The 13,565-nt window shown below is 33.2% G+C and overlaps 1 long non-coding RNA gene across 1 annotated transcript; it reads left to right on the forward strand.

Annotated features, from left to right (window-relative positions):
- The first annotated feature begins 3,096 nt into the window (after positions 1-3,096).
- Positions 3,097-9,389, forward strand: LOC127714127 (uncharacterized). The gene is made up of 2 exons (XR_007987569.1): positions 3,097-3,196; positions 8,724-9,389. It is a non-coding gene; the product is annotated as an uncharacterized LOC127714127 (long non-coding RNA).
- Positions 9,390-13,565: the final 4,176 nt, after the last annotated feature.

Genomic DNA, 13,565 nt, shown 5'->3' on the forward strand with positions numbered 1-13,565 from the left:
GGCCTGCTTTATGTACAAAATAATGAACGAAAAAAAATATGAGAACCAGCAACATACGACAACCACTTATTTACAGCCTCTTGACTTGGGACAGGCACTGGGTTGAACTGGTTTGAAGGTGACAATCGTCCTTAAACCTAGGACAGTGGCTTAACAGTACAACATAGGACCAAACTTTGCAAATCAGTGTAAACAGATTTTCTAATGAGAAAGGTAAATATGCTAGATATACTTACTGGAGGTGTGATGAGCCGATCGAAGCTGTTATTTTCTTCTTTATAATATTTATGTACGTTTCGGCAACAAAGTTTTCGACAGGTTGTAGGTATTCAAATGGGCACTAGTTGCGCCCCCTTAATATCAGTCTTGTGTTATGAATCACAGTGTATGACCAAACTCAGTAAAGACCTGTCTTAATTGCATTTAATTGATAAATTCAACAACACTTACCGTTATCTTACTGTTATCTTGATGATTTTTTTTTTTCGTTAAATAATCAAGAATTTTCTCAATATACTGCTGAAATTTACCAAAAGCCAATTACTTTAAATAAATAAAATTTAAACGGTAATAACTGTCCTTTCCTAGATTTAGATATAACAGTTTTACACGGGAAACTCTACACTATAATTTGCGACAAAAAGGACGATTTTTCGTTCCCTGTTGTTAATTTTTCATTTTTGGATGGTGATGTTCCTTTGGCACCATCTTACGGTGTTTATATTTCACAACTCGTTCGCTATGCCCGTGTCTAGTGTGACGTTTTTGATTTTAACGAACGAAATCTATGTATGACTGGTAAATTATTAAGCCAGTGATTTTGTTACCCCAAATTACTTAAAACCTTTACTAAATTCTTCCATAGATATAAAGATTTGGTTTGGAAGTTTTGTTGTACTTGTAAAAAAATTATTTCAAATGGATAGCTCACTCTCATTTTTACGGAAATGTTGTTTACCGCACAAAGAAATTTAGATACGATCCTGGTAAACTTATTGATCCTTTAAATAAACTTATTCTAAAAGGTTACCAGTTTAACACTTTGATAAGATCATTGAATATTGTTTTTATTTGTATTAATATTGATTTTGCAATCGGTAAATTTAAAGCAAACTAATCATTATTGTTATACATATACACATTCATGGATCTACAATCTGTCGATAACTGTATCTTGGCATTTCACAAGGTCATGTTTTTCTATGACTGTTATTACACTAAATCCATTGGATGTTGGATGTGTTCTGATTGATAATTTAGTCTTAGATGCATGATACTTTTTATTAGTTGTTAGTGGCTTTGAAATAGCTTTCAGTAACTGCGAGTACTTTCAGATCTGTATGTAGTGTCTTTTTGTTGTTGGGATAAACAAGTCACCGGCCACGTCCATTCTGTTTAGTATTTGTATTTGTATCCATCTGATGAGTTAAGCCTTTTTCAACTGATTTTTATAGTTCTTATTTTGTACTGTTACACCACTGTCCAAGATAAGTGAAGGATTGGAATCCCGCTAACATGTTTTACCCCGCAACATTCTGTATGTATGTGCCTGTTCCAAATCAGGAGCCTGTAATTCAGTGGTAGTCGTTTGTTTATGTGTTACATATTTGTTTTTCGTACATTTTCTGTTCATACATTAGGCCGTTAGTTTTCTCGTTTGAATTGTTTTACATTGTCATTTCGGGGCCCTTTATAGCTGACTATGCGGTATGGGTTTTGCTCATTGTTGAAGGCCATGCGGTGACCAATAGTTGTTAGTTTCTGTGTCATTTGGTCTCTTGTGGAGAGTTGTCTGATTGGCAATCATACTACATCTTCTCTTTTATATTAACTCATCAGGTGGATACAAGACATAATTTCAAAAATCAGAAAGTAAACATACAGGGTACTATACAACCCCACAGTACAAAGAAAATAAGTATAGATCTGAGAGAACTCGCAACTAAGGGTATATGAACAATGTCAGACAGACATGTACATCTTATCATCATTCAATACACCAAATATAGTTGACCTATTGCTTATAGTATCTGATCTAAGATAAAATAACATTGACTAATAAACCATGAAAATGAGGTCAATGGCATGAACTCTGCCAGACAGACACGTACAATTCACAATTGTTCCATACACTAAATATAATTGACTTGTTGCTTATTATATATTATCTGTGAAAAAGACCAAATAAAAAATCAAAAAATTGTCCATTGAACCATGAAAATGAGGTCGAGGTCAGGGGAAACCTGCCTGACGAACATGTACGCCTGACAATCAATCCATGCACCAAATACAGTGACCTTATTGCTTCAAGTATCTGACTTGACCACGTTACTTTTATCTTGATCATTGATCCATGGAATAATATTACTCATAATAAGTGAGTATTTATCAACAATATATAAAAAAGAATATAGGTCAAATTTACGAAATTTTCTGGGTTCCCCAACAATTTTCTCTATGACTTGAGTTTTGAACGTGATAGAACATTTGACCGCTGCAGACGATTCTAATTTACACATTACACCCCTCAATTTGAGAATCGACTAAGCTTTCTCCATCTATGGTATTTATATTCAATCAATAAATCTCCATATTTAGGCTTTTTCGTCATTAAAATTTATCAAAACGTGCTTTAACTAAACTTTAAATAAATTAACCAAACTGTTTATTAATAGTTAATCAGATATAGCTCCAAATGAGTTTATTCGCAATTCCCAAAACGTGCCTCGGTAGGTTTTGTTGTCTAGTGCAGCATTACCTGTCGAAGTCGATAAAATGTTACATTCCGTAGTGATGGCAGAGGTAAACTTGTTTTGGGTACTTTCAACCTGTTAATATCATGAATATTATTGAATTATTATTCAATTACACTGATGATTTTGATGGAAAGGTATTAAATATCAGTCGCAATAGGTTTTCTCTCCAGTTCTGTTAAACGTATTTTTAAATTTATTATATGATACTTGCACTTAAATATTGAATTATTATTCAATTACAATTAAATTATCATGATGGAAAAGGTTTTCTCTCCAGTTCTGTAAATCGTATCATTATTTATTAAATGATATTTGAACTTTTTCTAAATACCCCTTCACCATCGATTCGACTAGTCTGTATAGTATGTGGCAATCTGGCCGATCGAAAGAAGTGTAAAGCAACACGAAATGCGTGTACCAATTGTTAATTGCTGAAGAAGGTGTGTATTAAATATATATTCCTTTCTTTCTTTTTTTTAATATTTTGTTCATTAATGTTCAATAGTCTACATAACTGTTAAATGCAATAATGGTAATTAATAAATTATGGTCAGACATACGGCTTGACTGCGGATGACAATGACTTTGAAACCGAAGATTTTCTTTAGATTCTGTTGTACCTATTTGGTTCATTTTTCTATTTGGCATTTTGCTTTATAAATGTCGCAGTATGTTTTATGATACATACAGATAAGATAAGATAAGTTATTATTGTCTTTACCAAATTACACCCCAAGGGGGACAGTGTACTGTACATATAACAATTACGATTAAAAATACGAGGTGGTGGACACAATTCTGAGGATAAAAATAAAGAGGAGAGTGGGAATCATCCAATGTTCACCCCCTGAATTACAGGGGCGGGAAACAGGTGAAGAGGGTAGTAAAAAAGGGATAATTTATGCTTAAAAAAATAGTAAGGGGGAGGGAAGTGGTAATCATCACATGTTCACCCCTTCAATTACAGGGATCAGTGTATTAAGTCACTAAATTAATTGAACAATTCTTTTTTTACAATTACTTAACCCCAGTTTAACAGTATATTTAAAGTACTACTTTTAAACTCTCAACCAAACACCAGACAAACTTAAAAAAATTTAATGAGTAAATTGATTGAAAATTTCAGCTTGATCTTTTCTTATACTCTTTTTTTTATGACGGGACGTATTATGGTATACTTGTCTGAATATCCGTCTGTCGGCAACACGTCCTACAATACCTAAAACCTGCTTGCACCATTTCCCCTGAAACTTTGGTGAATAGTTTAAATCTATTGATGTAATCTCCCTTCCATTTTTTTTTATAAACTTTAGATTCTATGTTTGGATCATTAATGGAACTTTATTTATAAAAAAAGGTGGATTTCCCAGTTTTCGACATATCGCTCATATTCCTTTTAACCTTATCTCATGGTATTGGTCATTTAAAAAAATGTCGAATTTTGAAATTGATTTATAGTTACTAATTCAAACAATCCTTGTCTTAAGCAATTCAAAACAAACAGTACTTATAGAACAACATATAAAACAGATGCAATCTCTGATAATGTCATTCAAGAATATATTGAAACATTTTGTGATAGGTGGTGCAATATTTTGTCTCTCCTGTTACCGTGTCCAAAAGCAATTTCGGGTTATTTAGAAAAAGGTTTAGATAAAATTCTAAGCTTGAATTAACAAAAAAGCTTAAACGTGTTTTATTTGTTTTCAAGAAGTCACTGAACCATGAAAATGAGGCCAAGGACAATGGACATATGGAAAACGGAAACATCTGCGCACAATGTATGAATCATCCAGATTCTGAAATATAAAGCTTTAAACACATAGTTTACGCCGCCGCCGCCAAATGGCAATAACTATGTCTCACATATTGCATCTAACGTCGAAGGCGAGACAAAAAATGACGAAAAGAAATAGAAAAAAAAAGTCTACATAACACTATTTCGAAAGTAAAAACTATAATCAAACGTTAACACGAACCCAACCAAAACTGTTATGATATTAGGTGCTCCAAGAGGAAAATAATATTCTTCTTCAAATATGGCTCTTTTCGTGCTTCTTATGGTAATGACAAATTCGGTGTCAATCTCTTTCTGTGATGTCACTGTAGTAGGTGGATTACTATGCCAAGGAACAACTATTGATTTTTGATTTTTTCGTGTTTTAACGCCACTTTTAAGCACCGCTTTTGGGCTATTTCGTGGCGTCAGTTTTTATTGGTGGAGGAAGCCGGAGTGCCCGGAGACAACCACCGACCTTCGATAGGAAAACTGACAATCCTAGTCAATTAAGATTGGAGTCGGGTGCACCCGCACGAGCGGGGTTCGAACTCACAACCTCAGTGTTGACTGGCTAGTGATTACAGTAGTAACTACTTAGACCACTCGGCCACCGAGGCCCCCTCAAGGAACAACTATAACTAATTCTATGGTTAATATATCTAATCTTAGTACTAATTTATCATAGGATATGTAAAAAAATCCGTTCATTCGGTACAAATCTTAACTTCAGTTGTTTTATGCAAATCAGCCCTGATTTGTAATACCAGTAAATGAAAACAATTCTGAAATAAAAATATAACATATATAAATAAATAGCAGTTTCATATAACATTATCACGTACTATGGGCAAATACTATAATAATACAGAAATATAATAATAAACAAAACATTGTAACTGTTTCAAACTAAGTATCAAGTAACATATATTGGAGTAAGACAATGTTCGATGCGTATAGTCATTGACATCGGTGTAACATGTAATTTCGCAAAAGACTAGACCTTTAATTTACACAATACGTGGGAATATGAGCCTTGCGATAAAACGGCATTTGACCCAGGAGGCCGTATATTGGACCCTTTTTGAAGGCGTTACACAGACGGAATATTGTCCGACGGTGCAACAGATTTTGAAGCTCTATATTCCACAATAGTCATTGAAATCTGTGTTACGTGTAATTTTTCATATTATAAAAGACCTTTAATTTACACACTACGTGGGAATGTGATCAAGTTTGTACATGTATCTATGTATTTGTATTTACTAATAGCTTCTTTACGTACAATATGAAATTAATTCTATAGCTGCATTTTTCAACAATTATTTCACTAAATACATATATCGTTATAAAAAAGAAAAGCATAGCTCGGATGAATTTTTCAAGGTGCAAAATATACATATTACAAGGTAAAATAAAACGGTCAATTGCATCTTCGAATTTTTACAGGTAAGTTTTAAACTTAAAAAGTCCGTTCTTTTGATTTGGCTTTCTGCCAAATTTGCGACTCGCTTAAAGTGCATATGACAGTTTTTGCCGCGACATTTTGCTAACATTTTTCACGAGAATTTTGTGGTCAATTCAACTATTACTCATTTGCGCATATAAGTACCATTTTTGAAGATTTTATTCATCACAACGTTAAAACGCTGCCGTGCAATTTGGGACCCTGCTATTCGAAATATCGGCATCGGCCGTCTCCAGGCCGGAGTTGCCAAAAGTGAATTAGCAAGTACTGAATATGTTGACAAGAGCACAAATTCGCGACTTTGAAAAAGTTACCAGCAGACCAGCTGTACTAAGGACCACCAGAGGAGTGGACTTCTTCGCCTAAAGACTCCTTGACAAGATCGCTGCATCCGGGTATTTATCCACGGATTCGAACCGTTATTAAAGACTTAGAAATTTATTCCTGCAGGACAATGCTAGGCCTCAAACAGCGCGTTTAACAATGGACTACCTTGAGCAGAATAACATGAATGTACTTCCTTGGCCTTCCTAACAACCGGACTTGAATCTTATTTAGCATATATATGAGACCAACTGGATAAATGTGTGTGTCAACCTCCGCCTCAGAACCTTGATCAACCCTGACAAATGATGCAACATGCTCGCCACACAACAACATTATAACATTGATAGCATCCATGCCGAGGAGATGCAAAGCAGTCTTAACAGCGAGAGGTGGTCATACACGGTTCTAATTTTAATGGCATCGGAAGTAACTCTTATTATGATATACTGAATTTTATTCACCAATCTCGAAGGAATTGACTGACCTCTTCTTAATCAAACACGTTTTGAGTGAATATCTTTATTAGTAATTGTAAAATTTCCATTAAAAAAACATGTATCAAAATTTTAAAAAATCCATTATCTTATTGTCCATGTTGCTTATACCCACTTAATGTTCAAAACAAAAAGTTTCTATAAACGAGTTACACGTGCCCTGAAGCACATTTATCAGCTTGAAAGGATTTGTGATTGAAACTGACGAAAGGTATTTTTTTTAAAACAAACAACAATAATAAGTAGAAGTTTACTAGTTTAATAAAATTGGTACCATAAATCATTAATTTAGTGTTATCATGAGACTATTTAAAACTTCAAAATTACTACAAAATTAAACAGTATCAAAGCAATGAAAAAAAAGAAAGAAAGTTATGAATTGAGTAAAAATCTTTGGCTAATGCGTTCACCAAAAACAACTATGACTGGATTTGCTGTTGGCAAGAGCAGTGATTTAAAATATTTGATAGAATAAAAAAAAATACAGGCAATTGATTCAACTTTTGAATATATGTATATAATGCATTTTTTTAACATTTAGTTTTAGAAATAACCTCACATAATGAAGTAGTATTGATATAAAGTGATGGGCAGTGAAACAAAATTTAGTTGTAGCTCAAATTTTGGGTGTATTGATTTGAACTGTAAATAAACAAACAAATAATTCCTCACTAAAATATTGCATGAGTTACATTCATACTCAATATTAGGAAACTTATAGACTTACTACCATTTCATCGTACTGCTGTTGTCTTAAACACAATTTATTATATATTCCAAAAACGTCCTAACATCACTAAAACTATTCAATAAATGAAATGCATAAAAAGAAAGTCATGCATTAATTACAATTCTTGCACTGACAATGAAACAAATTCTTGAATACAACCTATTAAGAGATCATTTGAGCCTTCATCACTTTACAATATTATAAGTTTATAAGAGAAAAATAATCCCTTACTTCATGATAAGCACTCGCTAAGGCTCGTAATTAATCATGAAACAGGGGATTAACGTTTTCTGACACAACATATTTGTACGTTATAAGAATACAGAATACAAAACTATTAATTTATATAAATGGAAACTCTTTTCCGTCTTTTGTTTAGCCAAACGCAATTTACAACATATAGACTATTCGTGACAATAATTAAAATGTACTATTTGCGAATTAACAATCTAATTCTACTGTGACAAATAAATCTTAGGTTATAAAATGATTTACTCGCAGCTTAATAACAATACTCTAATGTACATCTTTCGTTCTTGTGCTACATGTATGCGAACTTAGAAGAACGATACAAGATAATAGAAACTTCACTAGAACTTGTTATTCAAGTGAAAAAGTGAATAAATGTTAATAAAGGAGTAAACTTACATCAGTCAGTAAATATGTGGTTTCCAAAGTAATGTAATTAAAGTTTCAGGAAATTCTGTGTTAGAACCAGAGTGGGTATTAAAAAGTATGGTTTATCCCTTCCTAAGCATTCGTATCATGATATGTGTATCTACTTTGGCTATTTTGTTATAAACAAAAGTTCAACTAGGTCTTTCCTTCTGTCCTTACCATGCTTACGTTTAAGATGACGAGTTCTAATTTACAATAAATGGTTATGACATACAATATTGAACAGCTGAAACAATAAACTGTCAACGATTAAATGATCAAATAAATATAATATCTATGACAAAAAACCAAATCTATTAAATTTCGACTACAGTGTTAAACGCAACAAAGTGTCCTTATAAGTTTTATTCTAACATGGTTTTGATCGTTGAATACATGAAATACTATAATAATCTCAATCAGATAAAAAAAGACACACATTGATTTGAAATATTTCTAGAGGGTTTTGTTCTTTTTCAAATACAAATAAGAACGTTGTTATTTCACTTTTCAGAATTAATCCTGCAAAAACCCAAATGAGTTGCATGGACGTAATTCCGGTTGTGGGTCATGCTAAATCGCTGTTTTATTACTTTCAAGGCCAGAATAATTTGGCAGCAGAAGCATTCAAACGTTCAACACATAATACAGGAGCATTATGTTTTGGTGTTATTGGAGATTCCCTGATAGGTCCTCCAGGAACCTTCATTGGGGGTATTTCCGGAGGTTTAGCTAGTGATGCAGTAATCAGTGCACTGAGTTTACAGTGCTACGGGTATATGATATACGCAAAAAGAGTGTTGAATTGGAATATGATGCTAGAGGATTGGGACGGTTTAGTACGTTTAGCAATAAAGGATGGACTACTTGGATTAGCAGGCTTTATCATGTGTAACTGTACAGGCATAAATATAAACCATGACGGTTGTTCTTTTTACTGTGAGTGATATATTGATGTCTCGAGTTGATGCTGGTGTGATAATAACTAAAGCTTTGTGATATTCTCTATTCATTATACATAGTTATAATATAGAATACTAAAATCATTACAAACCCTGATTAAAATGCCACCTACAGTGTGTTAAAACATTTTATTCATTTAAAAGAAATCGAGTGTTGTTGTCAAGTAGGGTTTTACTGTACAATTTTCATCAAAAATATTAAAGTTTTATGTCCTTCATTTATTAGTTTGAAATACTATTACCAGTTACCATCTTAAACTTGAATAATATAAAGTTCTGTCAATGTATCTCTAAAATAAAAGGACATTAGCTTTTTAAATCAATAATGTTAAACTGTCATAACTCTTATAAAACAAAGACAATTTATATATCGTTTGCAGGGTTGCATGCACTTTACGGTTGTTTGATCTCTTCGTGCAAGTTGTGATTTTTTTATATTTATATGTATACCCTTTACCATGTTTACAATCTTTAAAACAGGGACGAAAGATACCAGACGGACAGTCAAACTAATAGATCGAAAACAAACTGACAACGCCATGGCCAAAAATAAAAAGACACACACTCAAATAATAGTACAGATGACACAACATAGAAAACCAAAGACTAAGCAACACGAACCCCGACAAAAACTTGGGGTGACCTCAGGTGCTCCGGAAGGGTAAGCAGATCCTGCTCCACATGCGGCACCCGTCGTGTTGCTTATGTTATTACAAATCCGGTAAATAGTCGAATTCGGTAGGTCACATTCGTGAAAAGGGAAGGGTATTGTAGTTACGACATAAGGAACATATCCGATATCATCTGTGAAACGGTTATTCCATAACGGTCAACCAACTCGTGATGGCGTCCGTAAAATTTACGAAGGGATGATTTCAACTTCACCATTTTGAACTCTTGGTTTAATAGCTTCCTTGTGAGCAGCAATCCTCTATCAAGGAAATCATGATAGGAAATACAAGCCCGGGAATATCGTATCAATTAGGAGATATATACTCCGTATGCAGGCGCTGCTAGAATGTTGCTACATAGAAATGGAAAGTTCACAATTGGGAAGCTGAAATCATCTCTTTTGTCGTAAAGTTTTGTTTTCAACCGACCCTCATTGTCAATTTCTAGATGTAAGTCAAGATATGAGGCAGACTTAACTGTGTTTGTAGTATCCTTTATCTCTAGTTCGATTGGATAGATTCGTTCAACATAGTCACCAAACTTTGTATTATATAGTGAGAGAACATTATCTATATAGCGGAACGTAAAGTTAAAGGATAATTGCTAACTTTTTATCTTTCTTCCTAAGAAGTTCCTGTATGAAGTCAGCCTCATAAAAATAAAGAAACAAGTCGGCAAGAAGAGGGGCACTATTGGTTCCCATTAGAATTCCAACAGTATGTTAAAAAACGCGTCCTCCAAACGTAACAAATATGTTGTCAATCAAGAAATAAAGCATCTTGATAATGTCAGTTTCAGAGAATTTTTTGTTTGAATCAGAGTGATTCTTTACAAAGTAGGATTTATCCCTCCCCAAGACAAGATACTTGTATCTACGTTCGCCATTCTTTTTAATGAAACTTAGTAATACCAACTCTTTCAATTTATCTTTTAGTTTGGAATGGGGAATACTTGTGTAAAGTGTAGAAAAGTCAAATGTTTTAATACTATTGCAAGATAAGAGAGTCTTAGATTGTATGTACTCTAAAAGATCTTTTTAATTTTTTAGTATCCACATCTGATTCACGCCACCTCTAGAATAGGCAGTTTCACAATAACTTTGAAGCCCGGCTTTGATTGCTGATAAAATAGATGTTAATAATTTAGAAAGACGTTTCGTGGAGCACTTGCAATATACCGTTGTTTGTAAGGACTATTATGTAGTTTAGGTATCCAATACAGTGATGGAAGATCCAGTTCTTCATCTTTGGTTGAAATTCAAAAGGAACATAGAACAGACCTATGAGTATCCAAGATTTCCTCTTTGATAAGTGTCGTAAGGGTATATGTTGAGTTTCCAAGTGAATTGTCAATGCCTAATTCATTTATCAAGCAGTTTATGTAATGATATTTACACACATAAACGATGTTGTTTGGGGCTTTATCTGCGGGAACAACAACATATTTGTCATGGAGGTGAGACAAGTGTTTTGCAACATTTGGGTCTTTTTAAAATTGATGTAGCGTGGGTATTGATAGACCCATTTAGTTTCTTAATTCGGATTTGTATCAACGACCTCACAGCCTTAATCCATTCGGAAAGAGTATCTACGTCTTCTTTCTCGCGTTTAGCCCATTGCCTGGCATAATCCTCGACTGAATCCATCAGTATTTTGAAGTTGTATTTCCAATTGATGGATTTAGGCTCACGATATTTCGGACCTTTGGATAACAAATTTCGCAGGAAAATGTTATTGACAATGTTGAGGTCTCCGGTAATAACGTGACCAGCCGGATTATATGTGAATTGAGATCCTGCAAAACGTGTTTGTAATTGAAAATTTTAGTTGCAATTGGTTTGGTATAGGAATAAGAAATTATTGGTACAGACTGATCTTTAAAATATGGAGGTATTTTCGACTAAACTAATTTATGATGAAGGATATTGCCTCAGTTGACTCCATCGAGACCTTTGTTGGCAAAGGAAAGTTTAAGAAAAGATCTTTTCTCTTTTTCATCTTTTCCAATGCGAACTGGATAACTTGAGCAGAGAATGAAGTTTTGAAAGGGGTAATGAATAAAGTTTCGTGTGAATGTGATGAATACCTAACGGCTTTTGTATAAATGGCAGCAAGTCATTAATAGAGACATCATGCAAAGAAGTTGATGTATGATGACGATGACCATGACTGCGTCTTCGTCGAGGAGTAGAGTTGAAAATATTCATCACATTCACCGAGCTACAGGAAGGACTAGATAGAATACCTATACCATCAATTTTGTCATTGCAACCATATGGTGTCGCAGTTCCCAATTGTCGAATCCAGTCCTCTTTTTGTCTACGGAGAGGCGTTACAAGTTGAGGATTGTTAGTCTTGTCTCAACTTCTAGAGGGAACAACCACGTATTTTTTAAAATTTTTGATTGTTAAGAAAAATCGAAATGCAAGGCTGGAGAGAAAAAAATAATTCTGAAACATTTGGAAAATTAATCTGCCTTTCCGCAAAATCATGAAACCAAAACAAACTTTATTGATTTATAATAGACTTAAAAAATGACGTGTTCCGTCCTTGTGACATCATTAGACATGGTTATTTTTGAAGTTACCATTAAAATTTCAGAGACAAACACGGCATTTGACGTATCTTTTAATTTGACCAATGAAGGGATTGGATCAAATAAACCACTATCTGATTATAGAAATAAATGAAGAGGAAAAATGGGAAAAGTATAAGACGGTTTAGATTGTATTTATTGCTCATATGGAAAAAAAAAATGGAAGTATCTGTTAAATTGTAAGTGGATACCTTGAAAGAGTGAACAATGTATTGCTTGTTATGAAAAGGATGTGTGTTATGAAATAATTATGTATTTGGTGTGAACGATTTGTGAAATTTGCCAAGCTATATTATTTAGCGTAAAAACATAAGTCTCGCTGCAGGATATCATCATGACATTTGATTGTTCTTTTCTTATGCTATTTTTTCAAATGTAAAGACATGTGAATAAGTTAGGCATGTATATAACAAAATATGTACTCTATGAACCAATCTTCCAATTTCATCAAATCAGTTGCATTTTTCTTTTCTTTTTAGTTCATAATGTAAATAACTAACATTATCAATATATTTATTATGTAGAAAGTAAAATCACAAAAATACTGAACTCCGAGGAAAATAAAAAAAAAACAACGGAAAGTCCCTAACCAAATGGCAAAATCAAAAGCTCAAACACATCCAACGAATTGATAACAACTGTCACATTCCTGACTTGGAACAGACATTTTCTTATGTAGAAAATGGTGGATTGAACCTGGTTTTATAGCTAGCTAAACCTCTCTCACTTGTATGACAGTCGCATCAAATTCCATTATATTGACAACGATGCGCGAACGAAACAAACAGACATAATAGATAAAAATGTCAAAAATAAGGGTACAGCAGTCAATATTGTGTTAAAATCTTAATCACTATAAAAACAAACAAATATGTAACAAAGAAGCACAAAAAGGCATGATAGGTAATAGAGCATGTGTTTTTTTGATTTTTTGTGTATATTGTATCTAATTTATCATGGAGACAGATCGACATAAGCACTTGTTGCTTGTTTCTGAATCCTTTTTTGAATGTGAATAAATATTGTAATTGTATAATTCATAATTAAAATATTGTTTACACTAATATATCAATTCAAAAAAATAAACTGAAATTTTAATAGCAATACTTTATCAAGTACAACTTTAA

This window comes from Mytilus californianus, unplaced genomic scaffold, assembly GCF_021869535.1.
Source record: "Mytilus californianus isolate M0D057914Y unplaced genomic scaffold, xbMytCali1.0.p SCAF_9, whole genome shotgun sequence".
Classification (NCBI taxonomy): domain Eukaryota; kingdom Metazoa; phylum Mollusca; class Bivalvia; order Mytilida; family Mytilidae; genus Mytilus; species Mytilus californianus.